The 12,397-nt window shown below is 33.9% G+C and overlaps 1 protein-coding gene across 3 annotated transcripts in view; it reads left to right on the top strand.

Annotated features, from left to right (window-relative positions):
* Positions 1-12,397, top strand: part of AFTPH (aftiphilin) — a 58,030-nt gene that overhangs the window by 10,497 nt on the left and 35,136 nt on the right. The gene's annotated exons all lie outside the window — the stretch shown is intronic.

Below are 12,397 nucleotides of genomic sequence, written 5' to 3'. Positions count from 1 at the left end.
TATGTATTCCCACCAATAATATCTTTAATTTTATCTTTAAAGTGGCTTGCTTCCGAGATTGAGGGTAGTATGAATTTGAAAATAAATAGTATTTCTTATTTTATGCAAATTTTTATAAACAGAAAAGGAACACTTTCATTTTATCAAATTACTTGGTTCATTTAAATAATGTGATTTAAGAATATATTTTGTCTTTGTAAGCACCAGATCAAGGAGGAGTTCTTTGTTCTAAAAGAAACTCTGTTCCCTCCTCTTGTATGCTGGAATAATTGGAGTTAGAGGAAGTGGATCAGAAGGAAAGAAAATGATAGTATTATTGTGAGGTGGGTTAAACCTAGAACAAAACTGATGCATACAAACAGTTCTTGTCATTGTCATAGGCGTACTGACATGACCAATACAAATTCTGTGCTAAGAGTTATTACAGAAATATTTTGAAATTTTTTTTTCTTGTAGCAGACTAAACAATGGCTTTGAGACTATAAAATGACTTATTCTTGTAAAACTGATTACCAGAGAGTTGTTGGCTTGGAAAATGCCCAGAGTGGAAATACTGCAGAAGTTTTAAGTTGCCAAAATTACACCGCTTACATAATTTAAAGAGAAAAATTATGGACAAATGTCACAGCCTTACTTTTTTGCTTTTTTGTTTTAATTACCTGACATTGTTCACAACACCTATATGGAGAGTCTCCACTGCCTTTCCCTAACCTCAGTGATACTAACAGTATTTGGGGGAAATTGACTGTTAGTTTTAATCATTTTCTCTAAATTCTTCAGTGTCCCTTTTGCCAGATTTTTTCTTTTTTTCTTTTTTTTTTTTTACTTTGGGTAGTGACCTATTTCTGGTCTATAAGTTTAGGTTTGTAAAAACAATTTAGGGGATCATGACCAGCTTTAGGATAAGAAAGAGATCTAAAAATATCAACAGCATGCAGAAAGTTGGGGTAAATATTGTATGGAGAAACTTTTTTTAAAATGCATGTTTGTATATGTTGGACCATCATGCAAAATGTATTTCTTCTGTGGGTTACAGGGGGAAAAAGTTGAAACATTCTGTTTTATATGACAGGCTAATTCTCAAATAATTTCTAACCAAAGGTATAATGGTGTATTGCACATAATAAATGTTGCCTGTTTTTTTTTTTTCTTTTTACCCTTTAGCCTTTCTGTCTCTCAAGATAAAGTAAAACTTTAAACCAAGCTATAACACTTAAAAAGTCAACCAGCTAGAACTCCGTTTGCCATAGGAATTCCTTCCATAGTTTCTCATGAAGTTATTGGTAGACCCACTTGCAGCATTACCTGTGTATACCACACACACATAGTATCATGAGCACAATTTTGGGATGTGTTTATATTTTATTTTTCAACCAAACAAACTTTTATGATAATTCACCCCAGGAATATCATTACATGTTATTATCTGTGAATAATTAATTAGTGATTGTTTTTAAGCCTAGATCATTGTCTGGTTTCCTTCTGTTCCTCACATGTCTCTAGGCCACCTTTTTCTCTGTTGATGGGTAGTCAAGGAACAAATTAAATAAAGTAAGACTAATAGCACTTGTCATAGACATAGATTGTGAGGGAAATCTGCTGTTACATAGGTTGTATTTTAAGGCCAAATATGTGAGTTTTAAACTATGTAGGGCATTGTCTGCTTCCTTTCACATTAGCTCAGATAATCAAATTCTAACTATATTTGGTTGCAGTTTTATAACTTTTACTAGATGCATTTTTCTCTAAAAAATGAGCTGCTCTCATGGTAGGCATTTAAAATAATAGAGAGTAGCACTGTTAAGGGAAGGGCAGCTGGCAAGGGCCTGCCAAAGGGTATATATTTTAGTTACAGACTAGAGTTGTGTCTTTAGTTTTGAAAGTCCACAAAGTAGGTAGGCATTTTTACTCCCAAATTCCCTGGGCTCTAGAGGTTTAATTTATCAGTCTTGACCGGAATGCTAATTTAAAACTTTACAGCAAGAAATTTCTTTCAAAGCATGTCTGTTATTCATGTCAGCTCAATATAAAATCTGTGGGAAACTTTACATGAAGTGCTAAAGAAAGTTGCTGGGAACAGAGAACAAGAGCATGGGAAATTAGATGGACTATCCAGAGTAGCATCATGCTCTGATGACAACAGCTGACGTGTCCACTTACGCTGAGAAACTGCCGCAAATCGAAGCAGATATTCACTGCTTACATGATTTAAAGGTAAAAAATTATGGTCTGTTAAAAATATCTGAACACATTTTTGTCCTTTAGCTGTTTTTTTCCCCCTAGCTTGCATGAGTACTACCCCTTTCAGTATATTCTTTCTTCAGACATATTGTAGCACAAACGATTGCATTTGTTTTCTTTCACATGTGTCACATTTCAGGCCAGCCTCTTTTAGATCACACTTACTTAGATTGAACTTAGATATTTCCTAACTTATTTGGTGGAGCACTGGGAGACAAGAGCTAGGGGTATAGAAAATAGTAGGAGAGTGGAGGAGGAGTCAGTTCAAGAATAGTCAGTGGAATAAATGCCCCAGCAAGAACACTAATACAGTAATGTGTTCAGTTCCTACTTATGAGCCAGGCCCTGGAGGACACATGGTCAACAACAGAGGCCTATGCCTACGCGTTTCCATTTTTTTGTGCTCAAGTAAAGTAATTCTTGTAAGAGCGATTCAATTTTAGGACAAGCCAGATCATGCTGGGTTGAGGAGTGAGTGGGAGCTTAGGAAGTAGAGATAGTGAATAGACAGGCCCTTTCAAGAAGCTTGGTGGTGAGCTAGAAGGGAGGGCATGGAAGGGAGGGCTTTGTTTTGTTCTGTTCTGAATTGAGGATGGAAGAGTCCTGAACATTTACTGACTGATGAGAGAGCATCAGTAGTAATGGAGAAATTCAAAGAGCCCCCCTGAGCAAGCAATTGAGAAAGAAAACAGAATGTCCAACGATTACCTGTAGACAATGTTGTGTATGTAAGCAAGCTATTAGTGAAGGGGCATGAAATTGAAGTAGTTCCTGCTTTGAGATTGTAAAGTTTTAGGAATATTAGGGTGAAAAATTAGAGTGAGTATTCTGCAACAATATAGTAAGAGCAGAGAGTCCTGGGGAAAAATGTTTTCCAAGGACTAATGCAGCTCATTGCTGCTTCTGTTCTGTTTCCTTTGTTATTAAGTTATCCAATGTCATTTATTTGATTTCAGTTATAAGTACTTTTTGTGAAAAATAACTAGTAAACTCTCAAATAAGGTCAGTTGTTTTGACAAGTTAAAAGGTAAAACAGTTTCTGATGTTTTTATCTTGTTTAACTTTTATTGTGAAACTATACAAACACAAGTAAAATGGCTTCTGGATTTGTATAGAAGGCTAAAATGCAGTAAAAAAAACTTGGGGATTATTGAGAACTAGTTTATATACAATGATCTCGTATTGCTGTTTAGCAACATTCATTGAAGAGTTGTGTTGCTGCTCGTGTCGTTTACATTATATATATCTACTTTTATGAATCATCTTCATTGACATCAGAATAAGGAAGAAAATTTGGTTGTCACTTTTGGCAGTCTGACATTTTGATAAATGTAGGTATAAAGATATTTGCTACTTATTTTCATTTACTATATTTTTACCACATTAATATTAAAACAAGAGAGTTCTTGGCATTTTTGTTGGTTATATGTTCTTCATCTTAGCTTGTAAGCATCTTTTTTTCTCCTTCCAAGTTTGTGTGGCAGTTTCAGAAACCTTTTTCTGAACAATCAAACATTTTAGGGAGGACTCTTTAATTCTAACATTTACTGTCAGTTAGTTATATCTTCAATAAGGTAGTTTTCAAATATTTTACTGGCTTGTAACTGATTCCCCGCTTGCTAGTTGTACTATTGTGAGCTTTTTATTTAACTTCTTTAAGCTTTTATTTCTTCATCTGTAAAACAATGATGATAATTCCTACCTCGTAGCATAGTGTGAGGACTAAATGGGATAATTCATGAATGCTTTTAACATAGTATTGACACGAAGCGCTTAATAAATGTTAATTTGATATTGGTGTAAGCAGAGAATGAAAGCACATGGAATATACTATTTTGTAACAAATTTTTAAAATAATATTGCATGTTATGCCATTGAGAACATAGTGACATTTTGGTAGAGTCGATATCTATGACATCTTGGGCTTTTGTTTTTAAATTGACAAATTCAAAAGAATTATGGGATCTCTTCAAAATATTCAGCTTTGAGATTGTAGACGTTTGATTAAGTAGTCTTAAAGTTTGCAGCCAGTGTTGAAGGGGAGAGTGGTAGTCCTAAAAACAAACAACAAAATCTTCCTTAATTCTTTACTAAAAAGCATCTATTTTTAGGAGCTCTCCTTGTTTTGTTAGCTGCTGTTGAGCTAATGTGCTGAGGACAAAGCCCTCAAAAAGAGAAAATAAAAATTAAAACTTTTTTGACGTTTCAGTTATCTATAGACAAATTGAAAACTAGAAAGTTAACTAAAATCCAAATCGTCATATGACTCAGAAGGACTTTTCTGTTTCTTTATGACAAGATGACAAGCAGGAATGTAGGCTTGGCAGATTCATTGACAGTACATTTTGATAGTATAGTATCTTAAAATTCTCATGAGGATATTACAGTAAAGATTTGAATAATTTGAACTACTGCAATAGCAGACAACATTTGTAATGCAAATTGATGTTAATTGCTTATGTAACATTTTCACAAATTTTTCTAAAGAAAATAAAGATTTTTCTTCACTCACCCAAATGATTTAACAAGTAAGTAATTATATACCTCAGACATATTGTGGTAAAAAGATAGCGACATTTTGTGTGTGAGCCATTAAACAAACCTTACTAGTGTAGTTTGTATTATTTACATCAGTAGCGTAACTTCAGGTACAGTTGTTTGTCTTTCTCTTTTCTTACCACCATTCTTCCTACTTGTATTCTTTACACACACGCTCCCATCCCAGTCCCTATAAAAATTAGTTTGGAGTGAAGAGCCTTCAGTAAAGCTGAATTGTGTAATCTGTGCTTATCTGGCCTTGAAAGTTGATGTCCTCATTGATGCTGCTGGGTTGGTGCCCTGTAAAAAAAGATAGAAGTTTCTCTGGTGAGTTTTTAGCTTGTCTGGAAGGAACTCTTCAATGTTCAATTCTGGAAGATTCCTAGAGGGCCCTCTGTGTCTTAGAGAAATATGAATCCTTTCCATCCCAACCAGGCGCCTTCTTAGAAGCCTTTATTCTTGTGGTGTTTCCTCTATCTTGATAGTACCTACTGCCAGTTTACTTAAGGTACTAGTGAGAACTCCTGGGTTGCATTAGCCTGTTCCACTTCAAAACTTCCATCTTTTAACAAACTGGTCCCTTGAGTTGGTTCATATGTTATAGCCTTGGTCCTTCAACCGTAGGCATTGTTTCCTGTTTTCTAAGTCTTGGTTATAGAAATTAGCAATAAAGTCAACTTCATATATCTTTAGTATGGTTAGTATTATTTTTCTTAAGTGACTTTTCTTTCAGTGACCTTTTAAAGTATATGCAGAGTCCTGTGAATGTTTGTGCCAACTAAGCAAACATTGGCTTAGATTTTGTAAAGGGTAGATTATGATTTGAGCCACAGAGTTGGTGAAAGTTAAAATGTGATGGTAGTTGATAACTTACTGAGTACACTGAATGTGCCCAGTACTAAAGGTCTGCTTTCTGTAATTCTCACTACAGCATTGAAAGGTAGGGACTGCTAGCCCCTTTTTATAGACAGAAACCTGAAACTCAGAGAGGGCAAAGTCACACGATTAGTAAATGAGGAAACTGGAATCTGAACCTAGGATCTGTCTGACTCTAAATCCAAGATCTTTCCCCAATATCTTAACTATTACTCAGATGTATATATATTGCCTTCAGTCGGAGAATAAGGCAAGGTATAAACAAGCAAACTTTTGATAGAATGGTATATGTATAACTGTGGTCATACATATATTCATTCACTTGTAATGTAGTTGCTGTTAGTCTTATGTTGATTTTCTGAGAAACTTTTTTTTTATTGATGTATAGCGTACATACAGCAAAATGCACAAATCCTAAGTATATAACAAGATGAATTTTTTCAAATGTACATGCCCCTGTAACTACTGCCTAGATCCAGAGATAATATTATTAGTATCCAGCAGACTTGCCTTGTCCCCTTGCAGTCATATTCGACCCCCTATAGGTAACCATATTCTGAATTACCACCATAGATTAGTTTTGCCTCTTTTGAACTTCATAAAAAGGAATCATACAGTATGTATGTGTGTTTATCTGGCTTTTTTTCACACATTATATGATAGGTATCCATGTAGTTTCCTGTAATAATAATTCATTTCATTACCATGTATCTCATTGTATATATACACCATGGTTTATGGACATTCTCCTGTTGACGAACATTTGGATTATTTTAAGTTAAGAACAAAGTTGTCATGAATAGTCTTGTACATGTCTTTCAGTGCATATATGTCCTCATTTTGTGGGGTATATATATACCTGGTACAGTTTTAGCAGATACTGCCTAACAGTTCTCCAGATGGGAATACCAGTTTACACTAAAGTAAGAATACCAGTTTACATTAAAGTATGAGAATTCCAGTTGCTCCTCATCTTTGCCATCAGTGGCTTTGGTTAAAATTGTTTTGTTTTAATTTTAGCCATTCTGGTAGGTGCGTAGTGATTTCTTGTAGTTTTAATGTGCATTTCCCTGATAACTTTTCATATGCTTATTGGCCTTTGGACATGCTTTTATGAAGTTCATGTTCAAATATTTTGACCATTTTTTTATTGGATTGTCTTGTATTGATTTGTAGGAATTCTTTACATATTCTGGATACGAGTTCTTTGACAGTTACATATATTACAGATATCTTCTCCCATGCGGTGCTTGCCTTTTTACTCAATGTTGTTCTTTTGATGAACACAGTTTTTTAATCTTAATGAAGTCCAATTTATCAGTTATTTCTTTTACAATTACTGCTCTCTGTGTCTTTTTAAAAACATCTTTCTTTCCCTAAGGTCAAGAAAATCATCTCTGAAATTATCTTCTAGAAGGTTGATTGTTTTACCTTTCACATTTAGGCCTACATTCTATCTGGAGCTGATTTCTGTGTAAGATGTTAGGTAGAATTGAAGATTTTGTTACCCCCTGTGTGGATAGTGAGTTGACCTAGCACTATTTGTTGAAAAGGCTATTATTGTCCCCTAGTCTCTTTATAAGAATGTGATTTCTCATGGACAAATCTCCAAAGTACAGGCCTGCCCAAATTCTCTATCTCCATGTTCTGACTACCTTTAAGATACCCCATTTACTAATCACAAGACCCTCATGTCTACTATTTGTATATACCATAGCTTGAATCTTTTCTGGATACTCCATTACGTGTTTTCTCCCTTCTAAGAGGTCTTAGAATAAGCAGACATAAATTGCAAGTTGAATAAACACCTGTTCCTGAGCGTGCACATGCACATACACATGCACTTGATCAGGTTATAAAGAAATTATAGGATTCCTTGTGTTGTGGAGTAAGTAGTCCATTAAGGAGTATAAGGAAACATTTATTGAGGTTACTATGTGCCAGGCACAGTATTAAAGTAGTTCATCTATCTCTTTTTCCTTTTAAGTAGGAATAACTGATTAAAGTCCATATTTTCTATGAAAAAAAGTGGATTTGTGTAAGTCAAACTTAATAGGTAAATTCATTATACAAATAACACTTCAATTAACAATAAATAATAACTTCAGTTTAATTTTACTGAATTGATCTGGACACAGAAGAATTTTCTGAAAGGTTTTAGGCCTTCTCCATACTGACTGGTTGGCATTCTTGGCTGAAACTTGGGAGTGGCACTCTCTTAGGTGTCTGAAGGGTGAGTTGGGCCAGAGCCAAGACCTGTGAAGGAGAATGAGCACCTAAGTTCCTCCCATCAATAGGTGACACAGTTTTGAGAAATATGGAAATGCTCGTAGTCTGGGAGGCTGATAGAGCCTGTTGCAACTAAGAGTAAAAGTGAATGTATATTGCCAAGGTGTGACAGGAAGAAAAATTACTTTCTGTGTTGTTGGTTTTGTTACAAAGTTCCTGATTCAGATCTTTGTATTTGCCTTAGTATCCAAGTTTGAAATAGACCTTGAACCAATAAAATATTTCATTTTTCAAACAATGCAAGTTTTAAAAAAAGCAATATGTTGACCACGAACATCACAGATGATATTTCTTCAAATATAAAGTATGATGGGAACGTACATCACAGATGATGGTTCTTCAGATATAAAATACGATGGGAACGTAAAATGTACAACACCCTGGAAAATAGTTTGGGTTTTTTTTTTTTACAAAACTAAACATGCACCTACCATAGGACCCACACTCTCAAGCATTAATTCCAGAAAAATTAGAACTTGTCTTCACACAAAAACCTGTATATAAATGTTCTTAACATCTTTATATACTAGTTAAATATAAATAGCATATATTATTAATGTAGTACATATATTGTTTATAATGATAAAATACTGAAAATAACCCATATATCTTTCAGTTGGTGAATGTTGAACAAACTGGTATATCTGTACAGGGGGATACTACTCAACAATAAAAATAATTGACTTATTCATACATGCAACAACCAAATGGACTTTAAGGGCATATAGTGAGTGAAAAAGTTAACTTCAAAAGATTACATACTGTACGATTCTATTTATGTAACACTCTTGAAATGACAAAACTATGGAGATGGAAAACAGATTAATGGTTACTCAGGGACAGTGATGGTGCAGGGAAGTAGGTACAGTTCTGTATCCTGATAGTGATGTGGTTTGTGTGCGGTTCTGTTCAATTTATCCTATGTGCAGATCTGTGTACATGGGATAAATTGAACAGAACTACACACAAACACAAATGAATGCAAGTTTGTTTGTTTTTAATGATGAAAACTGAATAAGGTCTGTGGTCTAGTTGATCATAATGTACCAACAATGTCAATTTCCAGTTTTGCTATTGAACTAGAGCTATATAAGATGTCACTTTTAGGGGGAGTTGGGTGAAGGGTGAACAGGACGCCACTATTTTTGCAACTTTCTGTTAGTCTATTATTATTTCAAAATAAAAAAAAAAAAAAAAAAAAGGTATGTTATATACCCGTGTTCATAGCAGCGTTAGTCACAGTAGCCAAGAGATGAAAACAGTGCAATTTGAGTTTTTCTGAAGTTTCCTCGTGAATCAATTCAGATTATGTATTTTTGGCAGGAATATTCTGGAAGTGATCCTGTGTTCTCATTGCATCTTGTCCCTTGATACATGATTTTGATATTCCCATTACTAGTGATACTCATTTTGATCACTTAGGTGTCAGCTTTACCACTATAAAGTTTTTCCCTTTATAATTGAGTTTGTTGTGAGGAGGTATTTTGAAGCTATGCAACATCCTGTTCCTCATCCAGCTTTCAATTTATTTACTTATATGCTCCTATCTTTGAGGACTGACAGTTTATTATTTTATTCATTAGATCATAATCAATTATTTTTATTTTGATGTTCAAGTTGACACTGATTTAACCAGTTGGAGCCCTGTCAAGCTGACATTTATGTCCTTTTGACATGTTCCCATCATTATGAATGCTTTTAAATTTTAAGAAAATCATGATATTAATGGCTACATATATACTATGGTAAGGATATAGCATAATTTGTTTAAATAATTCCTTTGGAGCATTTTGCTTTATCCTGCCCCCCCCCCTTTTTTTAAGAGTTTGTATAATATAGGCAGATTGCTTTCTGGAAGCTTTGTAGCAGTTTATATACACACCATCAGTATGTGTGTGCAAGTGTTCATTTCTCACACTTTTATTAACTGAATATTTTTAAATAATAGGAACTTCATAATTACAGGGAAACTGTTAGAGGTTACATTACCTGGTACACTGAACATTTAGAAGAGGTTATCAGGACTCTAGACAAGGGAAGAAAATAAGATTTCTGTGTTCTTTTACTGTTTTTTTTTTTCTTTTCTCTTTAAGTCATAGCAGAAAAAGAAGGTATCTCAGAACTAAAGCAGTTATGTCCTTCTTTATGATGCTAATTTTGTAAGGAAGACAATTTAAAGTAGACATATTACAATGGGGTCTTTGACTTTTCTCTCCTGATTTGCTTATTTCTTCTCTCAAGACCAGTCATTGACCTTAAAGATCCTTTTCAAAATTCTAAAGTGATTCTCTACTAACCAGCTATGTGACTTTTGGGAAAGTTGGTCACCAGGAAGCCCCATTTTCTTCATCTCTAAATTAATATAGTTTCTAAGGTACCTTCTCCCTAAAACTGGAAGATCTTATGCAGTTTTATTTTGATAATTGGAAGAAAGTGATTTTTTTCTTTTTAGCTTGCAAAACTGTTTGAATTTTGTAGTAAACTTTCCTTCATGTGTCCGTTTGACCATCTGAATTGCGGAAGGTATCAATTCATTGTTTATGCGTTGATTTTATTCTAGGACTTTGTTTATTAATCCTCCCTTTGCTCTTAATGTTAGTCTGTCTTTTGGTGCTTTTGATTTTAGTACAGAATAACCAAGACATAGATTCCATTTAAGAATTAAATGTATAAAGAAAGAAGGTATGATAAACTAATGGGTATGGGAAGGATCATTCTGTAAATGGGATTATAATAATTGCTTGACTATTTAGAAAAAATATTTTACTTAGACCCTTGCTTTAGATCATAACTGAAATAAGTTCTAGACATATTAAAAATTAAATATTAACTGCTCTGAAAGTAAAATAAAATGAAAGTGAATACGATTTATTAAATCTTACGTTTATACGATAGGAAAATAATGATGAAAATTACCAGTGAAATGATCAATTGATTTGACTCCTTAAAATTTAATTTGGGAAAACAGTTTGGCAGTTTCTTATAGAGTTAAACATGTACTTACCACATGACTCAGCATTCGTACTCCTGGACATTTATGTTAGAGAAATGAAAACTCATATTCCCTTGAAAACTCATTTCTAAATAAAATTTCACAACAATCTGTACATAAATGTTGATAGCAATTTTTGTAATTGTAAAATTTAAAAAAAAACAACCCAAATGTCCTACATGGAGTAAGTGAAGAAACAAACTGGTACATATTTACAATATACTATTTGGCAATAAACAGGAATGAACTACTGATCCATGCAACAACATAGATGGATCTCTAGAGTATTAAGCTCAGTGGAAAAAGTGAACTTCAATGGGTTACATAGTGTATGAATCCATTTATATAACACTCTTGAAGTAACAAAATTATAATGATAGAGAATAGATCAGTGGTTACCAGGAGTTAGAGTTTAGGGAAGAATGTGACTATAAGGGGTAACACGAGGGAGTTTTCTTTATATAGATGAATATTAGTGAACTATTTTTGCAACAGTTCTTATCCCAATTGTAGTAATGGTTACTCAGATCTAATCTATGCATGTAATAAAAATTCATAAAACTAACATACACACACACACACACACACACACAAAACACACACAAAAAACTTGTGAAATCTAAACACAGCCTGTAGCAGAGATAATAGTGTACTGATGTCAGTTTCCTGTATTGATCGTGTACTATCATTATTTACCCTATTGGAGAGAACTGGTAGGAATATACACAATAACTCTCTGCAATTTCCTGTGAGCCCTAAATGATTTCGAAATTGAAAGTTATAAAAACAAATAAATAAACTGTGGTATATTTAGACAATGGAGTTTTATTCAGTGCTAAAAAGGAATGAGCTATCAAGCTGTGAAAAACCATGGAGGAACCTTAGATGCATATTACTAAGTGAAAAAAGCCGACCATACAGTGTACAGGCTACATGCTGTATGATTCTAATTATATGATATTCTAGAAAAGGCAAAACTATAGAAACAGTGAAAAGATCAGTGGTTACCAGGGGCAGGGAGGAAGGAGAGATGAATTGATGGAACACAGAGGATTTTTAGGGCAGTGAAACGATAATGTTGGAAAAATGCCCTTATACATTTGTCCAAGCCCATAGAGTGTACTGCACCAAGAGTGAACCCTAATATAAACTATGGACTTTGGGTGATGATAATGTGTTAATGTAGGATCATCAGTTGTAACAAATATACCACTCTGGTGGAAGATGGTCATAATAGAAAAAGCTGTACATGAGTGGGGGCAGGGGCATATAGGAAATCTTTATACCTTCTGCCCTTTTGTAGTGAACCTAAAACTACTCTTTAAAAAAGTAGTAAAACAACAAAATCAACTTGGGTCAGAAATAAACATTGAAAAGCAAAGTGAAGAAAATATTTGTAGCAATTATTAGAGATAAGATTTCCGTGTCTTTTTTTTATAAAGAACTCATACACATCCATAA

Source organism: Pteropus medius, unplaced genomic scaffold (genome assembly GCF_902729225.1).
Source record: "Pteropus medius unplaced genomic scaffold, Ma_sr-lr_union100, whole genome shotgun sequence".
Taxonomy (NCBI): Eukaryota; Metazoa; Chordata; class Mammalia; order Chiroptera; family Pteropodidae; genus Pteropus; species Pteropus medius.
The sequence above is the reverse complement of the archived record's forward strand: the minus strand, read 5'-3'. Positions and strand labels throughout refer to the sequence as shown.